The sequence below is a fragment of the Apis florea genome, unplaced genomic scaffold (assembly GCF_048593485.1).
Source record: "Apis florea isolate Af1SG1 unplaced genomic scaffold, ASM4859348v1 contig_3391_pilon, whole genome shotgun sequence".
Classification (NCBI taxonomy): Eukaryota; Metazoa; Arthropoda; class Insecta; order Hymenoptera; family Apidae; genus Apis; species Apis florea.
Genome location: NW_028256754.1, coordinates 2,324,998 through 2,350,769, shown reverse-complemented (window position 1 = coordinate 2,350,769; position 25,772 = coordinate 2,324,998). Strand labels below are relative to the sequence as shown.

The window sequence follows — 25,772 nt, the reverse complement described above, 5'->3', positions numbered from 1 at the left end:
AATCGATCTTTTACAAATCTTCATACCTTCGAAAAAGTTTCAACTCGTTTCAAATTTTGGAAAAACAAAACGGTGAAAGATGGGGAAAAAAACATTCGTGTTAACGCATGCGCGACTGTACACCGAACGCAAGAAAACGCGAAGGATAAAAAGAACCAGCGGAAAAAGAACTGCACGTTTGATTTTTGGTTTGCATTGCTGCTCGTCGGCCCGGAAGAAAAGCCTTTAGAGAATTTTTCCAGCTGGGAAACCCGGTCGAATATTCCTCGAGCACCGGGTGGGCGGCCTCTATTCAATCCATCCGCTCTTTCATTTCCGTGATTGCTGTTTTAAATAATTGCATCTCTATACCTCCTCCGATCACCTCCTCCCCATCTCGACTCGTTTGCGCAAAATATTTGAAATCGGCCTCGAACCCAATCCCTTACCCCCATTCAACCTCCGCGAATTCGAGTGTTTTTCATCATGTACCGACGGGTGGTAACTCGCGATTTTTAATTAAATCCCTAGAGGGTCGAGATCGATGAAAGGAAAAATGTTGGCACCCGGTCACGAGGCGGGCGACACGTTGCCAAAGGAGATTCTATAAAAATTGGCTATCGGCCCGCGCGAACGTTCGCCGATCGGAAGGAAAAAAAAAAAAAGAAAAGAAAAGAAAAAAAAGTCATTTACGGGATTGAAATGGAAATTCGATCGCGCACCCGTGAAAAATTCTATTCGTACGAGGCTTTGAACGCGCTGTTATATTCGTTTGGATTGAAGTAAATTTGATGATCTTTTTCTTTTTTCTTTTTTTTTTTTTTTTTTTCCCTCCTTTTCTCTCCTCCTTCGCGCGAATTGTGTAACGATCGACACTGAGGTTAGACGCTACGAACAGACGTGGCAACGATGGAAAATTAGAAAGGAACTTTCGGGGAGGGTGTCGAGCCCTCGCTTTTGGATATTTTTTTAACGAGCAGCTACCGGGGAAAAATATCATATTTCTGTGAAGGCAGCCGTTCGAACTATTCCTTATTCTCTCGCTCCCCTTGGAGTGCTTAGCCGCTATCTCGATTCGGCGAATCGATCGATCGTCTTGGTATCCTCCCTCTCGTCTATTGTCGTCGAAGGCTGCCCTGAGGGTGAAGCGAGGAAAACTGGTGGAAAAATTTACATCCTCGATTGCGACAGTATGGGAACGACTTGGGAGTACGAGAAATTGTATGGAAAATGGGCAAACGTTCTTATCGTGTCGTTTATTCGAATGTAACTAGTTTGGATGGTCGAAGGATATTATTTAAAATTATTCTAAATTGAAATTTTTAAAAAATATCAAATATTGAGATCGTACAATTTTATTAGTATTAAAAATTCAATATAATCTATATTCTAGTATTCTAATGAAAAAAAATAAAAAAATAAATTAGCACGAAATGAACTTCTGAATTTTAAATAAATAAAATAAAATCTGTTAATTCCTTGAAATTGACAATATTTTGAAGCTAGCATAACACAATAATGATTTCTCTCGATATTTATTTTATAGTTCCTTCAATCATCCACAATAAGCAATAAAAAATTCATTCTATCAAGTAGTATCGAACAATCAATAATATATCGATGCTAAAAATATTAAGAAATCATGCTTTCAACGATAACATAACGATTTCTAATTAGGGCATATAATACGTCTATTCTTCCCTTCTCTTTACATTCTTCTCATTCCCTAACCTCAAACATGAACTCTCGATGCTTATTACAAATATTCAATCAAGTATTTCTAGAAATATACTAGAAATATTTAAAAAATCATTCGCATCTTAACATCTCGTCCATTCTTCCTTTCCCCATTTCACACCTCTTTCATTTCCTAACCTCAAACGAATTACCTCGAATCGTATAGAATAAGCGAACCCGAGATTCCGTTCCATTACTATCAATAGCGTATTGAAAATATTTAAAAAAAAAAAAAAAAAAAAACCCTCGTCATAGCAGGGGACACAAAAACCGTTCGGAATTATTTACCATCCCAGTTGGCGATCGAGGCGGCGATCGAGGCGGCGGCGATCGCGGCCGCCGATCCGGAGCGGTTCGGGGTCCGTCCGTTTCATCAGCTCGCCGTTTCCGTAAATCATGCGAGGCATCCTTTCGCTTTTATTCCGCGGCACCGTGGCCAGAGGGAGGGGGAGAGACGGGCGTAGAAGAAAAAGGGTCGAAAGAAAGCGTGGCCAAAAGAACGGGAGGGACGAACGGGCCAAAGGAGCAGCTCTCGGGGCAAGAAAAAAGGCGATCGAGGGGTCCTCGAGGGGGGAGAGAGAGATCACGAACCGGCAGGGTGATCTCTCGATGGAATTTAGTTAAACAGTCGTCGTTGGACGACGACGACGACGACTACTACTACTACTACTACTACTACTACGACGACGGCGACGACGACGAGGACGAGGACGTTGCTCGAGGTCTACCCGGGTGCTTAATAAAAATCGAAGTCGTTCCCCCCTCCTCCTCCTCCTCTCACACGTTCTACGGAGGAGAGAAAAGGAGGGAACCAGCCAACCAACCAACCAACGGTGGTACCCCCTCGGCTCTCTGTGTTCCCCTTACACGGATTTCACGTGGAAGCGTGTGTCTCCTCGTGGCTACACGTGTGTCCCTCTCGTGTCGTTCCGCGGCGGTACACGCGCGCTCGTCCGTGTGCCCATCCATCCGCACACGAATACGAGCCGTGCACGGTTGTGTGGGCGAGGAGAGTGCGCGCGCGAGCGCCCCTTCGGCCACGAGTACGGTAGCGATACGTTTCTCCGACAAATAAATAAAACGAAACCGTAAGCGAGGGAATAAAATGTGATTTACAACGGTGGAAAGACAATGGCCGAGGCTCCGCACGATAATGTATGCGGATGGCGCGGACTGGTACCCGGGGATACTGACTTCTGATTGGTCGTGCCCCGACGCCACCGCTACAACGGAAAGCGATAAATAACTACGAGCAGATAAAACCTTTCTTTCTGCCTTGGGCTTAGCCTGGCCACTCTCTCGCATCGGGCTTAGCACTCGAGGCTTCTCTCTCTCTCTCTCTCTCTCTCTTTCTTTTCCACTTCTCGTGCGCTAACCTAACCTCTCTTTCCGTTTCATCTCTCTCTCTCTCTCTCTCTCTCTCGTTCTCGTTCTCGTCTCACCTCCGCCGCTCTGCTTTCTCGCTTTTCCCCCCTCGCCCTCCCCCCCCGCTCCCCCTTTTTCTTTTCTTCTTTTCTCGCCGTTGTCTCTCCTGTTGCCGCTTCCATCGACCGATTTCGAATCGTAGAGGCCGGTTCGCACGAATCACGACACCCGCCATCGCCGTGATACGCCATCCCCTTCCATCTCTCGTTTCCCACCCCAATCGGATACAGCGTTGTGTTTTTCGTTCGTTTTCCCTTTCCTTTTTTCTTTTCTTTCTTTTCTTCTTATTCCTTTTTTCCTCTTTTTTTCTTTTTCTCCTCGAGGTTAGGTCAGGCTGGATCAGGGGGTCTAGATTCGCGGAAGGGTACATTTTTGTCGTCGGCGCCTTGTCGTTCAGTTTTCAGACGCTCGACTTCCTTGGAACAGAGATATCACCGGAGGAGTGGCTCTGGTGATTTGAACGGAAGATCGAGAATGTCGTGTCGCTTATTTTATTCCTCGCTGCGAGGAATTCCTTTTTTGTCCCGCTTTGCGACCGGCTGACTCGGCTGTAAACTCTGGTGATAGCGAGGGGCAGTAGATTCGGAAGAGAAGGAGATTTGTTGTTTGAAGAAAATTTTTTTAGTATAATAGAAGATAATACGTAAATAATAACGTTTCTGTAAATATCTTCAAGGAAAGAAATGTGAAAATGAATTAATCTTCGATGCTTTGTATATGATATTATGTATCTGATCAATTTTTAATTGGAAATCACTTAACAACAAATCCCAATTGAAATCATTAAATTTTTCGTTGAAACATTTTCTTATGCAACGAGAATTATCTGAGAAATCGAGATTCTGAAACTCTAGAACTCTAATTCGATAAATAAATTCGATTCGTCACGATGTAACGATCACGTTTAATCGCTTTAATTTTCTTCTCTTCGTCGAATCGGTTTCCCCGCAATCGTGGGAACAATAGGGTTGCATTCGATTCCTCTCGAGTAGGAACGAAATCGCATCGAGGGTTGCGAGCCAATGCCTCGATTCGATGCGTACCGCGGTTTATTAACATCCTCCATCGATTTCATATGCGCGCAAACCGCGCACCATGGTTAATTATAGGTTGCGTTACCCTTGTGCCGATACTTAACTACAGTGTTGTACCCGGCCCGGGTGAATTATTTCTCCCGTGCATACTCGAAGATTTACGAAGTTCCATGCAAAAACTGTAACGCCTCGATACGCCATCATTATACGCGTATGTTCGTGGATAACGGGGGAAAAATAAGGATAAAACGCTAATAGGTATCATTTGCCCCGTTTTTTTAATTAATTATATAGTTTTTTCATGCTACAATTTTGCCCCGGTTAACCGTGGTAACGACGTCACGGTGTTTTAGAGTTGTTTGAACGAAATTGAGAGTCATCTTTGCTTTTTAAGGGATCGCTGTTATTATTGTACGACACGTTGACCGTAAATTATAGTTACCGCTGTTAAATATAGAACGACGACTTTCTTTTTTTTTTTCTTCTTTTTCTTTTTAGAAATTTTGCGTTGTAATATTTTATGGTAAAGAAAAAGTAATTATGCAAATGATGAAATAGGAAATGAGAAAAAGGAATTTACTGTATATACTTATTATATTTTTTGAATTATCTAAATTGAATTATCTAAAAAATACTATTATTTATTATTGCACTGTTGTACGATTATTTTGTTATAATATTAATTTCTAATTAAATATAATTAAACATCTTTAACAAGATTCTCAAGTAAATTAATACTTTTCTCACGTAGCAATAATTTCTTCCTTCTTGCATTTCTGGTGTGACATAATTCTTGGTGATGAAGTTATGTTCGATTTCTTTTATAAATGAGCATGTTAAAAAAAATGGGAACCGGAGTGAAAAGGATTAAAGTACACGTGGCTTTTTCACGACACTTGCTATATTCGTTTTTGTATCGCAGAAGAAAAATTGTGTGCTTAATTTGTTTTATGGATAATGATTTAAGAATTGTAATGTTTAAATAAATCATGAGAATTTTCATATTTAAAAGTTTTTAATTTATAATTACATAAATTAATTATTTCAAATTGGTAGAAAAATTCTACCAAAGTTTCATATTTATGCATATGTTCACGAATATTTAACAACCAAACGATTAATTATTCGATTCGATTCGATTTTTAATTTCGAACAATATTGCTAAAATGAAAGTTCGAATACGATTACTTACTATCTCAATTTCAAACGGAATTCAAGATTTCAATACTTTGGAATAATTTTCTCAAAATTATTTCAACCAATCATCAAATTAAACTCCGACCAATGGAAACTCCGTGATTGATTTATCTTCCACGAGAAACAAAAAAAAAAGGAAAAAAAAATACATATATATACAAGCGTGGAGCAACGAATCAATTAAATAATGTGACAAAGAAAACAATTTATTACGTAACCAGCATAACATAAAGCAACATGCAAAACAATCGAGCCACGAGAGTACATATAATATAAACTTTCACGCTTATCAAGCTGCACCTACGTGTTCGCCATCGACGCATTCGATACTCTCCATACCACTTTCCTACCAAATATAAATCACGGTGCCACGAAAGTGTCCACGGCCGTGCTGAACCGGCCTCCGCGTGCCAGGATCGAGAAACAACAATCGACCATAACGTGACCCACCAACAACAATATTATTGATCTCTACTACTTGAACGATCAACGTCCCGATGTTTATCGTCCGCCGAAAAACCGGCCACGAACACACCTCACCTCGTGGCGGTCGGAACGAAACGGCTGTAAAAGAATTCCAATTGCGACGGAGGCGTCGGTTTCGAGGTGAAAGAGAGTCTGGCCTGCTCTGTGGTTTCTTTCAATCGGTTTACGAGATTAGCTATAACCGATAAACGATTCTTCTTTTTTTCTTTCCTTTTTCTTTTTTTTTTCTTTTTTTTTTTTTGGGGGAATAGAGAGTCTCGAGTCGCTTAATTGCTGAATTCTAATCTATTTAAATCCAAAAATTCATATTCAATTTTTCTGGGATAGATTTTTGTAAAATTTTGTTTTTTTTTTTTTTAGGATCGTGAAACGTAGAATTCTTTTTTTTTTCTATTTCGGATAAACTTGTTCTTAAATTGTTTAATTGGAATATCGGTAGAGCACCTGTTTTCTTTTTGGGAATAGAATAAATAATTGTTTGTTAGAGTCTCTCCGCGATTTGTGTGATTCTGTGAAATCAGTCCCGACCCCTTTTTTCCTTTTTGTTTTTCAAATTATTTCGTGTGTTAAAAAAAAAAAAAAAAATTAATAGATTGCATCACGACCGAATAAAACACCAAATGCTTGTGATAGTTTCAGCGGTGCAAGTAGACCACGCAGGCCAGGTTCTCTCCCAGCCTCAGTCGCGTCCTGGCCATCAACAGGTCAGTAACAACGATGAATATTCTTTAAAATTTTCGGTGTAGATAGATTGTGACGCGTAGAAATGGTGGATTCGATAGAACGTCTGGCTTAAGAGAAGATAAATATTTCGGATAAAGAGGGAAATTTAATAACCCTTGAACAATTAACGACTTGCACACTTTAACATTAAATTGTGCAAATATACGACAAACAGAGAAAGTTAAACTTCTGCAAAATTCCTCTGAATAATCTATTATTGAAATGTGGAATGTGAAAAATTATCTATTTCCACTGTTCTTCCATTCGACCATTCGTGGTTCGAAATGTTAAAAGACATTATTACATTAATTGCCATATTAATATGGAGTCAAATATCATCTGTAGTAGTGTTTAACTCTTGCATCGAATATTTTGAATGAATTGATACAGGGATAGGTATTCAATAACGACCATGTATAATGCGAAAGATTTTATATTCAATATTCAATTTAATATTCGTAGCTTGACGACGATAAGAGAGATTAATCGACTAAATTGTTATTAACGCGTTATAAATGGTTTAATTGAAAACGACGATGATGATGATAACTGTGCGCACGTGTTTTACTTGTTTGCAGATACTATCGTTTCTGCGTCTATATTGACACGAGCAAACTTCTTGAATTGTGGATAGATGCAAGTTCTCGAAAAAAAGAGAAAGATATATCAATTTAATTTTTGGACAACGTGCTTGATGGCTCGTTTACTCGAACAGGATATCCCGTTGAAAAAAGTTTTGTGATGATGATGACAGTTTATTCTATTATATTATTATAATAACATAAGTTTGTTGTGTCATATTGGATTAATATGATATTACATAATCGTAGGGATATTATGACTACGATTTTTAATTTTTATATTTTTTATTATTTCCAATTATTAATCTTTTATTAAATATTTCATAAGAAGGATATTATTTCTTTTAACTCAAATTTAAATAGAAATTATAGTTAGAATTACAATTTTGATATAACTGTTCTTTACAATTATTTTATAATATCTGTTAATTTTTTATTTTGAAGTATAAATTCGGTAATAAAATATTTTCCATGTTTTCCTTATCCTTATTACAACAGATGTAAAATAGAATTTCAAATATGTATGGAATTATTAATAAGATACTCTTTGCTATTAAATTTTGTTACCAATAATTGCTTATGATTAGTTATCTTATTATTATATTATTATAATAGTTACGACTTTTATTCCTGTAAAATAATTAAATCTATCCAAAGAGTATTTATGAATAGTTACGACTATTTATTATATAATAAGTTATAACCATTTATTTAAAAAAAATTTTTTCCCTCGTAAACTTCTTTCTTATTAAATCTTATTTCAAACAGACCAATAACAATTAGAACCGATTACGTATTAAGAAAAAAGAAAAAAAAAGAAAAAAAATTAACGTGTTAATCATCATAATGCATGGTGTTACATCACAAATTCTTAACACAAAATTTCTATATGAAACCTCGACAAGTAATTACAAGACAGCGCAATTATTTATTTAATAATCCGTGAAAAGAGAAAGTCGTAGAACACGTTCCTTCCATTGTTACGTGATTCTAATTCTTTGTTATCGTTTCCATAAAATATATCTTGATACTTACACTTCTTCAATTTTTTTCTTTCGAAATATCGAGCATTTTATGTCATAAAAAATGCTTCTGAAGATTTACTCTCGATATATAATGCACGTATTAGAAGAATTTTTTACGTAATAATAAACAAATGATAGTAATACAATAAATAAACTAAATATCGTATTAAGATTATTCAAACTTTTTAATATTTCTCATTTTTTTTTTTTCTTTTTAATGAAATTTCCACAAAAAATATCGAATATTGACTCGATAAATTTAAAAAGATAAATAGAGAATTGAAAATTGACGGAATAGAATAAATATATGAATCAATGATTATTTTAATCATTATCTGTTCAAATTTTAAATATAGATAAATATCAGGATTACTCAATAAAAACAATAGAATAATAAAATAAAATAATCTTGTTTGAAAGATATTTAAAAATTTTTTTTATCAATCCTAACTGATATCTATTTGATAAAAAAGAAAAATTTGATTTTAAACTGAAACAAAATCCATTCCATTTCTATAAAATTCCATCAACTTGCTCTTCTTCAATAATTCAATATTAGCAAACCATATATTGGACAAATATTTCCATCAAATATTTACATAAAATATGCAAAGTATAATGTATGATATGAAAATAATATGATATATTTACATGAAAATACTCCGTACTCTATTTATTAACGCAACAACAATGAAAACGATGCTTTGAATTCTCATAATTAATTTCCCGTTAACATATCCCCACACAAGGTTGATAAACAACCTTCATCCTACTTAGTTTTCCCGAACCCCAATCATATCCAACTTTTTTCTCGTCCTCTCTATTACCTCCACTTTTTTCTTTTCAACTTTTTTCTTCGCGTGCAAAATTAGTCGAACCTCTCTCCAATGTTTTCCTTTTCCTCTAACCACCTTGTCTTGTTGCTCTCTTTCTCTTTCTCTCTCTCTCTCTCTTTGACAAACGAAAACTCGAAAACCCACACAACAACCTTGTTCCGCGAGCAGAAGTTTTTCACCCTCTTCATTTTTCGATTCCACTCGAGCATACCTTCCACTCACCCTCCATGCAAATGAGCGTATCGCGGATCTTCCCCGTGCCAAGGGGCTGGTCCCGTTTTCGAAAGGAAACTCACACGAGGCAGAATGCCTTTCTTTGTGGCTTTGTTAGATTTCTCTGCTTGTTTCTCAAGGGTTGTCGCGATTAAACCTTGTCGCGTGCTATGGAAAGGGTTATGCATTATGGTTAAATAATTTGTGCGTGATGAATAGAGTTAAGGAGGGGATGAATTTGAGACATGTAATCTTTCGTGTGAGCAACCTGAGTCGTTTAAAATTTGTAGGATAAGATATGCATGTTAAAAGAAGCTTAATTTAAGTAACTTTTTTCAAGAATTTTTCAAAAGTGATTTATAAATGAACAGTGTGAAAAATATTCGTTTACGGAGGGTTAAGGGTTGATTATAAAAGATGAAAAAAAAAAATATATATATATATATAATTCAAAAAATAAAATTTATATGAATATTTGTATGAATTTAAACCAAACTCCTCATTGTTTTTAAAACTATATATATAGTTTAGGATCAAAGTTTATTTTCTAATCACAAATTCTAAGACAACAAAATATTTCAAATATTCGTGAAATAAATCTCACGTGAAACAATGCTACAAATATAACATCGATGAATAAGTCCTCGGCCCAAATCTCGGTTAAATGCGCAAGGATCGGCCGTGAAAATCGTTAATCTTCCAAAAAAATGATGCGACACCCTGACAGGAGATAAAAATCTCCGTTTTAATTCACCCGCCTTACATTGGAACAATGGCATTATAAGAGAGGAGAGAAATAAAGGAGATGATTAAGCGTATAAGAATAAACTCGATATGAGGTCTGCCAAGCGTCACCTCGACCCTTAACACGACCCAGAAACCGTCAAAGTCTGCCCGTTGTCATGTAGATTCGTAATCTTCCGCATTGTACCAAACAATGGAGGCATTCAGCCCCGGGAATAGTGTGAATGCTTATTAAAATCATGATGGTATCCGTGTTTAGCCTTTTTCGAAACCTTTGCTCGTGATCGAACGCACAAAAAAAAAAAAAAAAAAAAAAGAAAAAGAATCCACATCGTTACAATGAAAAGCGTCGACAAAGAAAAACTGAACTTCTCTGATGATAATTAGTCGTCTAAGCGTTAAGAAAGAGCGTAGATGAATGATTGTTTTGTTTGTTATTTCAGTCCCTTCCTTTCCTTTTTTGGAACGAGAATTTCATGGAAATGAAGGAATCAATATAAGAAAAATTTAAACGAATGTTGGAACGTAACTAATCTTTTTCGTATGTTGTTTAGAATTAAATTTTATTCCGAATCTATAATTTTCATTCTTCTTTGAGATTATTTCGTGCGAATGTACGAAACAAAATGTCAATTATAACAGAGTCTGACATCTCTAAGAAGTATTCTTTGAAGCATTTAACAAAAGAATAGGGAAAAATTTCAAAGGAAAAGAGTGCAAGAAATATTATTTTGAAATTCACAATTATTATTATAATTAAATCTATCGTAGGATTAAAATTTACGCAACATTCAACTTTAAATTCTGATTTATTAAAAAAATTGTAATATAAAATTTTGAACGCCTATCTAAAAACTTTAACATTCAATCATAGGCATTGAATTTCAAACTTTCGACTTGAATATTATAATCGGTGAAATGAAATAATTTTCAGTCGTTTAATGAAATGTCGATGGAACGGAAATAAATTTCTGAATTCTCGACAAGTGTCGATGCGAAGTCGAGTTTGACTGGTAAAAGCCGTGAAAAATTATTGGAAAGAAATATTCTCATGGTGACGCGAAAATGGTGAAAGCGAGCAAATGATATGATTATTTTATTGTACCGAGAAGATAAACTGTCTGATCGATATCTAAAGGCGAACCCCCTCGTATATGCAGTAACAATGCTGCACAACTCGACTACTCAATGATTTATAACCCCACTTATGAACCAAATCGATTTCTCTCGAAGGTACTATCCTGACGCCTACGCGCTCTTTTAATAGGGATAGATTCAAGTATCTTCTATGAAAATAACGCTCCTTCCACTTATTTTTCTGCGCAAAATACAAATTCCTTTCCTAATCTTCCGATTTACGAAGAAAGAATAATCATCGCGTTATTCCTCTTCTACTAAGTAGAAACTTAATTTTCTTTTATTCGATTAGATTTTTTTTATTTTTGACATTTACATTCTTCATTGTAATAGGTATTATACATACTACGTAAACAACGTAAATAACGTATTGAAAAATTAGTATTCTACCCTCTTCGACTTAAACTTGTTAATTTTCCAAAAAACCTTTTCGTTTCATCGTATATTTCAACACCGTGTTTCCAACGTATCTCGAACATTTTCATCGCATATATATTTATGCTAAATGAGAGAGCAACGAAACAACGAGCACACGTATTTTCCACGCTCGCGTCGAGGATAAATAAAATTATCGATCAAACCGGAGGAGAAAGGAGGAAGCTAAAAACGGGAAGAAGAAGCCATCCCAATTTCGCTCACGTCAACGTGATCTCATCGCCGATTCCTCACCTGAAACAGCCACGATCCTTCAATCACACACCGTTTCTAATAAACGTTTCACAAAAGGATTTCTTTTTTTTTTTTTAAAGGGTATCCAATTATCGCCCGGTCACGACACCCGATCGTGCTCGAATCGCAAAAATAAAACTCCTCCCTCCCTCCCTGGACAGGTCCCTTCCCCGAGCGAGGGATTGGCGGTCGTTGACGAAGGGGGCGGAAGGAGGGGCGGAGGATGCGGTGTCAAGAAAGCGGAAAGTCCGATAATGAGACGTGTCCTCGCTTTGAAGTTGGTGGCCGAAGATCGCCGATCGTTCGTTCGATCGGCGAGAAATGAGGCGTGCCCTTCCTCCATGAAGAGGAAGAGTCGAGCGGGGTGAAATAAAGGCTGTTAAGACTTGTGTGTGTGGAAAATTGCTCTCTTCTTCTTTGGAAAATCACGTGACACACCGATCGCGATTCCGACTATCGACTAAACACCGTGTCACGTTTCGAGGACGAGACGACGACGATGGAGCGTGAAAACGACGACGAAATGTACCGTTTCGAAAACGCTTCCTTCCATCTTCCTCGACGATTCGAGGGGCGGGGGAGGGGGATCTCGTGACTGATACTCCCTGGCTGGCTGGTGGTGTATCGAAACGTCACGAGACAGAGATACAAGGGAAGGGGTCGTCGTCCTGATTTTAAATATAGGAACGATAGGTAATTGCTCGCTGTGGAGACAATCTTCTTTATCCTTTTTTTCCTTTCCGATTCGAAGGGAATCGTGTCTGGACAGGGCGAAGTTCGAAACGTGATTATCGATATTACGAATATATTTATTAAAGTATAGCGAACATAGTTTTGCTATATGACGAGCTTTGAAAAAATCTGTGGAAAAACGGGTCGAGGATCAAAATAATAATGCACAAGAGATAAAAGTTTCGAAAGTACAAGGGGATAAGAGGAGAGAATAAAAATGTGCACGCATGATTATTTTATCGAGTGGTGCGTTGGTCAGCACCTGCTCGCAAGACACGATCGCAAGGGCGAATGACCGTCGCCTCGCGTTGTCCAAGGTTACGAGCCATCCCTGACCCTGCCACGCGTCCACCCCCTTTGGAAAAAGGGGGGAAAAAAAGCTGTAATGATCGTTCGTGACATAAAGCTATTTTTTTGTTTCGACGCCTGCTACCGCCGTAAGAACCGGCGGGAATTGCGGGCCGCGGCGCAAAACCGTACAAAGAAACTATGTAATCGGAATACATTTGCGAGAATCAGTGGGGTGATCCCTCCACTGGATACTTCCTGGATAATAACGGGTGTCCGTGTAAAGGGGGAGAATGGATAGGAGAACTAATTTACCAGCCCCGTGGTGTCCTGTGAACGAGCGACCGCTTAAAACGGAGGATTAATAAGGGTGATGCGGCCTCGTGTAGATGCGCGTTGATAGTAATTGACAACGGGGTTGAGGAAAATAGATTCCACGAATAAAATGGATATTTTTTATTTCTCCAGAATTCTGTAAATAGTCTTGTTCGGAATAGTTGTCGTACGAGGAAATGGTTTCATTGATATATAAGAGAATATTTATATAAGAGATTATATTAAATTTATCATGAATTGATTTATATATTAAGTGGAATAGTATTTTTATTTTTTTTTTTTTAATAATATTTTTGGTAGCTTTGGTGATTTGATCGATTGTGAAATTTATTGCACGGAGAATTTCATCATAATTAAAGTATACATTGAAAGATAATATATTTTATTGTCCTCTCACAAAACTTTAAGCTTTAATGTAAGCATGCCTTAAGCATCACTTTATTTGAATTTATTTTATTTTCTCTTTTCCTACGTTTCAAAACGTTGTAAATAATTAAAGCAATTAAATTAAATTAAATTAATGGTGATATAAAATATGCGATTATAAAACTTGTCAACGAAATTAAAATATATTTTGAACATATGCAATATGATCAAACATATTTCAAAGGCATATTTCTAAAAAAGAACGTTTCAAATTGCCATGCCTATAAATCCTTTCAAGTTCTGCGAATTATATTACGTAACGCGATAGAAACTTTCGAATTTACCAGAAAATTCCCCTCGCAAAGTTTTGTCATCGAAGGGAATGAATAATTGACATTGAGGCGTGACGTGGTTATTTTGAAAAACAGAATGTTATTTAATTGCAAAAAAAAAAAAAAAAAAAAAAGGAAGAAGGAAAAAATAACATGGAATCTTTTCCACTGTCATTCTACGCCCCTTTCTTAGGGGCACACGACCTATCATCGACCTACCCTTGCTGGTACCAACCCCTAACTCGTCATTACACCTAACCAGTTTAAGTTTATTCGTGCATGACACATTGAATAAAATAATAAAATTTCACTTCTGCGCGACGACAAACCGTTAGACGCAATTTGTATTCTATCAAAGTTCGAATGCTCGTGTGTATTCAATATACATAAATGTGTTTATACAGGGTGTTCCATTTAACCCGAATATATTATATTAACAATATACCGTATAATTATAAATAATAAATATACGTGGTAATTAACAACAACATTATCATTGATGAGAAAAATATTAAAAATAATAGTTTTCGTTACGATATACATATTTTTCAGAATACCAAAATCTGTAACATCATAAAAGAGAAAACAATAAGAGATAATACATTTTATTTGTGTTCGTATTACATTTCAAATAATAAATAAAAATGCAAGTGTTTCCAATTATTATTTATTGTTAAAACGAGGATAAAAAAATCTCAACGCGGATTAAAAATATTCTTTCATCTTAAAAATTCACTTAATTCTTCTTAAAAGTGGGAGAATAAAAAATCGTGAAATGTTAATCAACCGAATCGAATGCAAGATCTCGTTCAAAAAACTGACGAACTCACCCGTATACGATAAATAAATAGGTCACGTTTCCATAAAAAATATCGCCACCCCGTACAGTCCATCCCCTCGAAATACGTTTTTTTTTTCTCTCTTCCCTACCCCATACGAAATGTCCTCACCCACCACCCCATAATTCGACTCTTCTCGCTCTGCGTGCCTATCATGCACGGTTATTAACAACAACAAAAAAAAAGAAAAAAAGGAAGGAAAGAGGAGGGGATATAAGCATTAGTACCACCCTCTCTCCCCTCTCTCATCGCGACGCCATAAATATAAAAATAACCCTCGCCCCTGGGATAAATTTCTATCATACGTGCGGGAAAAATGTGGCGCGTGGAAAATACAATTCGAAACCGACATATGGAGAAATTTCGTTCGCTTTCGTTGGTAATGACGAGTGTTTCCCTTGGTGACAAAACTTGTGGATGTATTACTTATAGAAATTTAAAAAAAAAAAAAAAATAAAGGAGGTTTAAATATACGTAAAAAAAGTCATTCGATGAACGTAACAGTTTTTAAACTTGATATTGAAATATGTATTTTCTATTTTATTTTATTGTTTTATACAAATATGTGATATAGTAAAATTTTTATAGAGCGAGATAATCTTCGCTTTGTGTATTTGTTCAAATTTTTCTATAATTTTTACCAAATCACAACGAATTATTAACGATATACAGATTTTTATTAATCCTTTTAGTATTGTTCCTTTAAAAAGATATTAATGATAATTTCTTTTAAAAAGTAATATTTAAAGCGTATATCTGTATAATAATTGTAAAAAAAATTGGAATCGAATTTTTATTGATTGTAATTAATTTGAAAGCATCCCAAACTTTTAATTTGGAAGCCACACTTTTAGGAAAACATTTTCGAAGGTCTGGAGATAGTCGATGGTTGAGTGGCCCCTTTTTTTTTTTTTCACGGCACAAAGGGGCTGGTCCAAGGGTGAAGAAATCAGCCTTTCCACGTGGTTGTATGTGCCGCCAGGGGCGATAGTAAAAAATAACCAAGATATACCGCGTAGCCGGCAGTGCCTCCGGGAGCATAACTCTGCTAATGTATCCCGGTGAAACTTATTCTATGCTTCCCTTCCTTCGAACCCTCGGCAACCCCTGTACCCATCTCTCCGTTAACATAAAGGAGAGCAACCGTCTGTATTAAGATCTACATTCGCTAACAGAACACAAAGGCTGAAAATTGTCCAGCTCCACGTTTCGTAACGAAACATTTGTTTAAATCGTATTTGTTTAAATGGGGAAATTGAAAATTTTTTGCAATCTCGTTCATATAATTTTGTATAAAGTATAATAAATTAAAAATGGAATTTTTTTAAATAGTTGAAGTTGAAATTGAACTTTGTACCTGAAAAAAGGAAGGAAAAAAAAAGAAAAAAAATATTTCTTTTTAGAAAATTCTAAGAGATAAGAAGTATAATGAAGATTACGAAGAGAAAATCAAATTTTATTACTATTAACTTTATTAATTTTCAAACAAATCGAATATAATATTTTTATTCAAATACACTCTCTAAAATTTCTTTTCATTGTTGCAAACAACATTTACCAAAGTTTTTCAAGGTTAATACACAAAATAATCTTCATCGTTTACATTTATTTCCTAAAGATTTCAATCGATCAAATAATAATAATAATAATACTCCGTTCCACATAACTACTCTTACCTTTTCGGTTTCGGCTCCACAATTCGCCAAAAACTGCCCAATATCCAGTATCGTAAGTTAAACGTATCCGTTAACACGCCTCGATCGTAAAGAAAAGCATCTCTCTGATCAAGTCGTCGAATTAATCCGCAGTAATTACAGAGGGCATAAAAACGTCCCTATACAGCATCGAAACCGCGCAGTAAACGTTTCCCCGGCGATTCGGCGGGGGCATTAATTGCCACGATGTAACGGGTGCACGAAAAGAATAAAGGGCGAGGAGTCGTGGCCATAAACGTGAGTTATGTCAGCTGTTAGATAGTTGAATCTCAGTATTCTGTGGCGCGCTTTACCTCCGTTAATATCTTCATTACTAAATCATCCCCGCCCACGAGTAACTGCGTTTACCCTCCCTGCCCTACCATCGTATAGAGGATCGTGTAGATGGGAATTTCTTGATTCCACCCTAACCATCACTATTCTCATCCACGGCACATCGTCTGTTTATATCGGATATCTTCGGATTGGGAAAGAAGTGTCTTCGTGTCTTACGAAATTTTCGATTGTTTGGATGAGTATGGAACGACGAGATATTTTTAAATAGAGATTGAATTAATTATAATGTCGATGAGATTTTTCGACGAGAAGGATATCTTGAAGACTGGTACGGATAGATACTCGATTTTTATTATAGGGAAGGTAAAGAAAAGCTATCCTTAATTAATTTTGTGGAAAATGAAAAGATATTATATCAGGTTGTTGTAAGTGGAACGATAGAATTCTTATCGCTTTAATTTAAGAGATGCTCCAGAGATCGATATTTAATTTTCTAAAGAGATAAGAATGTTAAAAGTAAGCAGCTTTGAAGCTTTCGTACAATATTTTACAAGTCTCGTTTATTCGTATGGAATGAAATCTTTTCTACACACAATTCTATACAAATTTAATAGACGTATACGATAAACGTTAAAACCAATTTTCTTGTACTGTCGATTCAACGCAAAGATCGAAGTTTGGAATAAAGTATTCTGGAAAAATAGGCGACACGTACGTGAGAGAGACGAAAGTAGCGGAGCCACCGGTGTCGAAATCAAGTATTCCTCCTATTTTCCCTCTTATTCCAGCTACTGTTACGAGAGCGCGCTTTCTACCAGGAATTAAACCAACGACCTTAAATTAAACCGTTCATACGGACGGGTCGTAAGGCCTGACACTCGTGATAATTCACGTCGACCCACGTTGACAGCGCTGTCGTGTCGCATACAAATGGCGAAAATTCGTATGGTCGTTACCTTCGTGTAAAATGAGAAAAGAATGGGGACGAAGGGAGGAGGAGGGGGAGAGAGAGAGGGAGGAGGGAGCCATCCATGACGAAGAGCGAGAGAAGGAGAGGCGGGGGGAGGAATGCGAGAAGAAACGTTGCCCGTTCGCGATGAAAGTGGACGAGTGACAAATAACCTGATGTGACCTTTGTTCTCGCGTGTTCCCTGGCTGTTTAATTAACTCTTCGATTTATTAACCCTTTCGTGGTAAGGTAACCTTTACAATTGTTACAACATTGAAACATTTATAAGTACGTAATTTTTAATTTTTTAACGAAACGTTATATACGTAATATATGTCTATCAAGTTATTCGAAATAGCGTTAATTTGGAATTGATTTTGAAATATATATTGCCAAGATCGTCATCTCGAGCAACTTTTTTATTTATTGTACACCTTATCGTCGAAGAAACTTTTGTTAAAGCTAGATTTAACCTAACTTTTTTAGTCTTGAAATATATCGAGGTTATCATCTCTACATAATAATAATTTTTTACCACACATGTTAGCCTTCAAAAAGTTTTAAAACCTAACCTAACTTTTCAATCTGAATTCTTAATTCGAACAAAAGTGAAAATCAAGGTGACAAAGAAAAGTGATTGTAATAAATTTCAATGTTATTGAAATTCTTTGTAAATAGATCGTGAACGTATTTCAATATTTCTTCGCAAGAAAACTTGCGAGGTCTGCATCTTCCTTCACATTTTCACGATATAGATTCATAAAAAGCGTGCGAGAGAAGAACGATCGTCATCATCAAACCTCCTATAACCATATAACCCTTCGATCGGATTTTAATTCGCGCGTCGCACAAATCGAGAAGCCGGCGAAGAACACGAGCATCGTGAGAAATTAATTTTGCGCTTGAGAGGTTACGACGCCGCCACTTGTAATCGCTAATGAACTGCCGTTTCATTTTACGTTCGCACTTATTCGCCACGCGAGAAACATTAAACGCATAGGGCCACGAAAAACGCGAGCTTCGAGTCAGATACGACAACCTCGACATGCAACTGCACGAGCCTGAGCGGTGGGATTTTTATGGGGGTATTCGAGAGGTATTCTGAAAGCTGGTTTAAAACTTTGTGGGCTTGTGCCACTCGTTAAATTAAGTAAAATGTGTTCAGTCAACGTGGATCTGGGAATCGATTCTTTTAAAGTAAACGGCGATATTTAATGTCCATTTTCCTTTTCTTTTTTTTTTTTTTTTTTTCTATATATACATATATGCATATAATCTTGAAAAACAGATGATTTGAAAGTTTGGAAATTTCGAAAGTCGTTAAAAAGTAAAATTAAAAATTACACTCTAAGAATATACATATAACCGTGATTCATATCTAATAACAAATTGTTTCTTTAAAATCCTACTATCCATTCATTTAATATCTTCGAATTACGATCAGGATCAAAATCAAATCATTTCAAAACGAATCCTTTGTTATCACGTTATTCTAATCCACCCCTGAACAAACTCCAAATCTCCCCTCTCGTCATTTCAATTCTCGAAGAAACACAGGGACATCGGTTCGAGGCTCATTAAAAACCAGAGTACTTTCTCGTGAAAGGGCAGAAAGGATCGCGTTAACGACGTGCTCGACAATTAACCCCGACAAGAAGATCTCTCTCTCTCTCTCTCCCTCCCTCTCTCTTCCAACTCGGGACAATTAATTAACGGCTGGCCCGGCCGTTTAATTCGGGGCGCAAACGAGTTGGATCCCGGAGAGAGACGGAGAGGAGGGATGGAAGACAGAGAGGACCACGTACAAACCAGTTGCAACCTGTTGCTCTGAGAGATGAACCGGATGGTCGAGCAGGAGGAGGAAGGGTGAACGGTACAGAGGATGATCCATCCGGGGGTGGCAGTGATGCTGCGAGCTGGCAATTAAGCCATCAACCCCTTAATGAATGAACTCTGTGAGCTGGGAACGAGCCCGGCCAACCCCATTAGCTAACTAACCCCGAGTTATTTGCATGCCTGTCGGTTGGGGTGAGTCGCTCAGATTCACCGAGACAATTACCATTGACTTTATGGTCAGGTGCTTAAAGGCTTAAAGAGGAGGATCTGTTAAAGAGGAAAGGAGGGCTCGATGACGGAGGGCGAATTGGAGGGGAGGTGAGATGATTTATTTTTTTCAATATAAGTTGTCTTTGTATATTTGTTTTTATATATTATGTGTGCATAAATAATATGATTGCTGTAACAAAAAGTTAAAGTTAAATTGCTATAATAAAGTTATTTCATTAAATATTAAGTTAGATTAAATTAGGTTACTATATTTTTAAATGGGAAAAAAGGATATTTCAATAGCAACTAATATCGATTACATAGTTTTACAATTACTCGATTTAAAAAAATATTATTTTCATAATATTGATAAAATATATACAAAATTTCCTCGAAGACAGATCCAATGTACAAATCCAATTTCCATTCGATGTAAGAAACAAGATTGGAACGCAATATACGCGAATAACAAGCCGTATTATCTCAAGGGTGGGAGAAGTGACGAACCGTTTCCGGTCGGGGTTAAGGAGCATTTAATTAGTACCAGTTAACATAGTCGTCTATCGTCCTGCTCAATTTCACACGCGAGCGTACCCCTTATGGACACGAAACGAACGATTCCGTCTTGGGGCGTGAAAAACACGATGAGATAGTTCAGCTCTCTGACCACGTGGGTCGCTTTATCTTCGAGGATGATCTCTGGACACAAGCTCGAGCAAATTCCTTTCGCGGGGAAAAAAAAAAAAAAAAGAAAAGAAAAGAAAAGAAAAGACTCGTCTTCGCGAGGTTCTACGCCATTAACTTTAACGCCTCATCTTTTCTGCAAAATTAAATTGTTTACACGGCACTTTATAAAGTACTTTGAAGCACTTCTCTCTATAATTATATACACGTATAGCGATGACGTTAAGTTTACGTTTAATGACAATTTAATAGATAAGATAAGAATTTTAATTTTAATTCTAATTCGGTTAAACTGGTTAATTTTCGAAAATTAATTGTAAAATAAATTTAAATATATTTGAAGATGTTTTTTTTTTGAACTAATGCTCGTAAGGAGTTGGTTGTTAATCTTGATATCGGTTATATTTTCCTGGACAATTGTTACATCGCCGATATCATATTTATAAAAACATTGTTAAACTTCGATGATAAATTTTTATTATTTTATTCTTAGTATAGAAACTTGATAGTTTTAATATATAATTTTTTTTATCACACTTTCTCTCCTCTAATAAATAACATTCGAATTGATATTTTTCAAAGAAAAATTATTCAACTTTTATTCTAAAAATATATATTGATTCAATTATTTCTTTTACAATTTTTCAATTTATCGTTCGACGAAGTCACAATAACTGGGCCGTATATTCCAAACAGTGTCGACGATAAATAAAGAAAAGAAATCATGGGTGCACAGCTGGTATCGACGAATCTTCGTTGTGCAAGCGTGCATCCCATACAGTTTCGGAGCATCGCGTGCCGAGACGCACTTTGTCCTCCTAACTCCTTATACCTTATCCACTCCTTAGCGCGGAAACGCTAATTCGTTGATTATCCTAATGACTGTCAGGGAAGCAGCAGGAAAGAAGAAAACCACGTACCACGAGCCCTCCGCTTGATTTATTCCGAGTAGCCCCTTTGAACTCACCGACAACCTTTGCATATTCTATTTCAAACAACGATAATGATATTCTTTCTTCTTCGATATCGATACGCTATTTTTCTTCTTTTCTTCTTCGTTTGTTTCTTTCTCTCTTTCTTTCTTTTTTTTTTTTTTCTTCGTATTATAATTCAAGATTAAACGGAATCGTGTCGCGATATCGATGATTCATAACGCTGTGGACGCTCACAATGGAAATCTTCATTTCTCATTACGGCATCGGAATATCTAATAGTTACATGTCTTGATCACGATAGGGCTTCTTAATCTTACCAGACAAATCTGACGTCCCAGTTTCTTACCCCCTGATGGCTGAGCTTCGTTACAGGCTGCGTCAAAAATTAGAGAAATTAGGGGATGGCATCGAGTTTCTATTTTTTCGATTCAAAGAAGCTGTATCAATTCCGATTTTTGAAATTATCAAACTCGAAAAGTAAGTTATTCCTTTTTTTAAACAATGCCCATCAACGAGTCGAAATAATTTTTACTGATTTGACTATATCAGATTATATAAACAAAAATACATATTTCTTTTTTATATTTAAAAATTAATTTAAAAATCTTTGCATCAATGAAATTAAATAATTTGTAAAATATCTAACAATATGTAACAATTGTTGCCCTTCTCGTATTTTTCTCGCTCCAAACTTTTTATCATCTTCGCATAAATCTATCGATAGATTCCCACATAACTGTGCATAAATTTAAATTGCCAAATACGTTTCAAGCGTTCAATCGCACGGAAAGTGAAACGATCCCGGTTGGAACGGTTGAACAGGCGCGCAGTCGAGTCCGGCCCGGAATCGAAAAATGCAAAAGTTATTTGAAGAGCCCTTGATTCGTGTCCCTCGAGTCGAGTGCACGATAAATGCGAATTTAAATTATACGGGTACCGGGCCGCGATAGGGTTTCTTAATCCCCTCTGGGAAACACTAACGCCCTACTTCCATCCAGCCCCCACTTTAATTACTCTAATCACGTGTCGATGTCGCGGAACGGCCAATCGGCGGACAGGTTTAATGCCCGGTTACAACGGAATCTCTTAGCTCTCGAAATCGAAAGAAGAAGACCCTGGCATGCGAACATCCGTTTCCTGTGATAAGTACCGTCGTTCATCCAATTAACGCCTTCGAAGCACTTTCATTACAACGGCTTATAACCGCCGTTTTATTTCTTAATTACACGTGACGTGGCGAGAATGGAACGTGGGGAGAGCAGGAATGAAATTTTCGCGGGGAAGGAAGATCTATTGAGATTTGTATTTGCAGAGAGATTGAATTGAAACAAAATTGTTTCTAATAACGTTATTTTAAATTGTGTATTAATTTATAAGTGCCATTATTTTTAACGATTTCTTCTTTTCTGTCAAATTTAACATGGAATCCATAGAAATAATTAATTATTCGAAATTAATATAATGATTTTTGAATAAAGATTAATTAAATTCTATCTTACTCTTGCATTTTGTTCAATTTTTAATTGTATCTTTGTTGGATTTACATTTTAAAAATACGTAAAATATCAAATTCAAAGCTTGAATTTATTTCTAATTTTTAAAATGTCCGTGAAACAGGTAGCGTCAGGAGACAGTCATGGCTGTTCCACTTATTTTTCAACATGTCCAACTTTATTAATTTCGTTCTCTCTTTTACTCTCTTTTACTCTACAATTAATATTATCGTTCAAAAGTAATATAATTAAGTTGACGAAGTCTTTTCAACGAGACACCAAACAATACAACAAACTTGTGATAATCTCTGATTTATCCGATCTCTTTGTCTCGTTAATTAAAACTCGTGGTATTGATTATTCGTTGAACAAGTTCCTTCGACTTTCTTATTGACGCATAAATTGAAACGCAATCCCATCGATTTCGTGGATGATGAACCTGTATACCTCGAATAATCGTTAATTGGGGATTGTTTCCTTATCCCCTTGTTCGAGCCGTTAATTATGAAAGAAACTTCAGTTGGAACGATGGAAGAAGAAGTTTCTATTACTTATTTGCCTTTATTGCCAATGTTTCTTCTCTTTCTTATATGATTATAATTATTAACACTAAAGTTAGCACGAAATTGAAGATTACGATAGATATGTGACGTTAGATAGACAGTTAGAAATTAATCGTACAAAATGGAAAAAATCTATCGATCTGATGATTATAAAAATAAAAAAACCTGGAATCCATCGAAGGTTTAATCGTATTCAGATTCACTTATAAATATATTTTTAAAACGAAATAATAATTACTGTTATTATTCTCTTTCGAAAAAGTTTCTCTTCTGGCGATGGAATAAAATATTATAATAAATCGCACTAATATAGAACAATCTTAAAATTACTTTGTAAAAGTTGTAATATCCTATTCTTAGTCTCGAAAAGATTCGTCTCCAACTTCTGAAATCTATTATCAGAGTTGGACGCAGCTGCTCGAATAAAAAATATCCATTTCTTCTCCAAAAAAAAAAAAAAAAAAAGATACAATTCTTAAATTTAAAATCGTTACGATTTTAATCTACATTCTAAATATTGCAAAACGTTGAAACATTGAACGATAAAAAGCGTTCGATCGAGTAACCAAATAATCCGAAAGAGAAGGGATGGGGGTGGAAAGCCCTCGCGAGGGGGGTCAGCGCTTTGGGGGTGGCGTCGTAAATATTAATGCGGCCGAGAGCCCGGGCAAAGAAAAATATTTGAATAATAATTACCGAGGCACCCTCGTTATACCTCGAACCGGTATAATAAAAAGGCTTGGAAGGGAGAAGGCGCACGCGAAGACGGGGTCGCGACGAGAATTTTCTAATTAGAAGGATTCGACTCGGCCCCCGCAAACAATGGGCAGGGCAAAACGGGCAGAGAAATACTCGAGGAGAGATTTTAATATCGAAGCCTCGGTTTATTTATCACTCCCTTATTATCGTTGCCGAAGGAGAATAAAACGAGCTCAAGGGAGGGAAGAGCTAAACAGGAAGCGGAATCTCCTTCTTTTCCTTTTTGGATATGGATGAAGTTTCTTCGCCTCGGTAATTTACTCTCGCAGGAGATTTCGAGGACGAAAAGATTTGTCTTCGATCCTGTTTCGAAACTGTAATTCCATTCTTTTTCTCCTCTCCCTCTGTTTTCCTCGAATATTTGAAATGTAAATTTTGAAAGATTGATTTGCATTTTTCTCCTTGTTCCGATACTCGATTGAAATTGAGAGTGAAACGAAACTTTTAATATCGAAAGAAGAACAGGTTTATGTATTTTTAACTGCAATTTCGAAAATAAATTTATTACATATTAATTTTTGATACAGGTGTAGTAATAAAGATGCATTAAGAATACTTCTATATGGAAATATTATTTGAAAATATTATCATTCTATTTTATTCTGAGTACTGGTTCAGAACTGGTTAAGATAAATGCTATTTCGTTTAATGTTTAAATCTTGAGCAAACACCTGTAGAAGATACATAATTTCAAAACAAAAATAAAAATTCTTCGATACATTATGTAGTATTCAAATTGAAATATTTATTTGAAAATAATATCTATTTATAAAAAATTAATCTTTTGTTATTTAACTGTTGTTTCAAAGGAAAATCCTGTCGAAAAAATAAAATATTTTTTGCTCAGTCTTGATTAAAATGCGAATTTTTTATTTTGCATTGATCGTTTAATTGAGTATCGCGTATAATCATTTTATAAATAAACGAGTGATTTTTCTGTGATCATTTAAAATATTTTACAGAAAATATATTTAGAGGAAATTAACTTGCAATAACACCATGTGATCCAATCGTATTGCGGATATATTGCTTGCGGATATAAAACTATCCTAAATTTGGAATTTAAATAAAATCCTTCAAAAATAATTATATATTAAAAATACGTATAATGCACGTATTATTTACGACTTACGAAATATTCTGAACTTTATATCCAATGATTTTATATCCAGTGATTTTATATCCAGTAATAACGAAAGATAATTATAATCTTTGTTGATGAAGTAGACTTTCACATTTTGCAAAACTTAATTAAAATTGTTTACGATCATTAATTGATACGTACACGAGATTATATGGGAATATTGATATCGAAATATGAATTACACGTGAATCGGATACTAAATTAGTACGAGATAGACAGAAAGTGGAATAAATGTAAAAAGAAGAGTTATTAGCAAGTTTCTCTGACTCAACACTTGTCTATTTTTAATCTCTGATTTATTAAACTTTAATATATAATATATATTATGATATTTTTATTCTATGACAGTTTCAAGTTTATTACAATCCATTTACAATTATTCCAATTTCGTTATCTTAATTAAGCAATTATTTATAGAGAAGATAGATAAAAAATGACGAAATTTATTATAAATTTATATATTTTTTTTAATTCTTTTTACCATTATAAGCTTTATAACATGTTATTTGTGATGCAATGATTTAATAAT

The 25,772-nt window shown here is 35.7% G+C and overlaps 1 protein-coding gene across 1 annotated transcript in view; it reads left to right on the top strand.

The window, feature by feature from the left end:
• Positions 1-6,519: 6,519 nt before the first annotated feature.
• The window catches only part of LOC147656959 (uncharacterized), a 38,564-nt gene continuing 19,311 nt past the window's right edge, over positions 6,520-25,772 (top strand). Inside the window, exon 1 of the mRNA XM_086912420.1 lies at positions 6,520-6,562. The gene's annotated coding sequence lies outside the window, so the exon portion shown is untranslated. The remainder of the gene's footprint in view (positions 6,563-25,772) is intronic.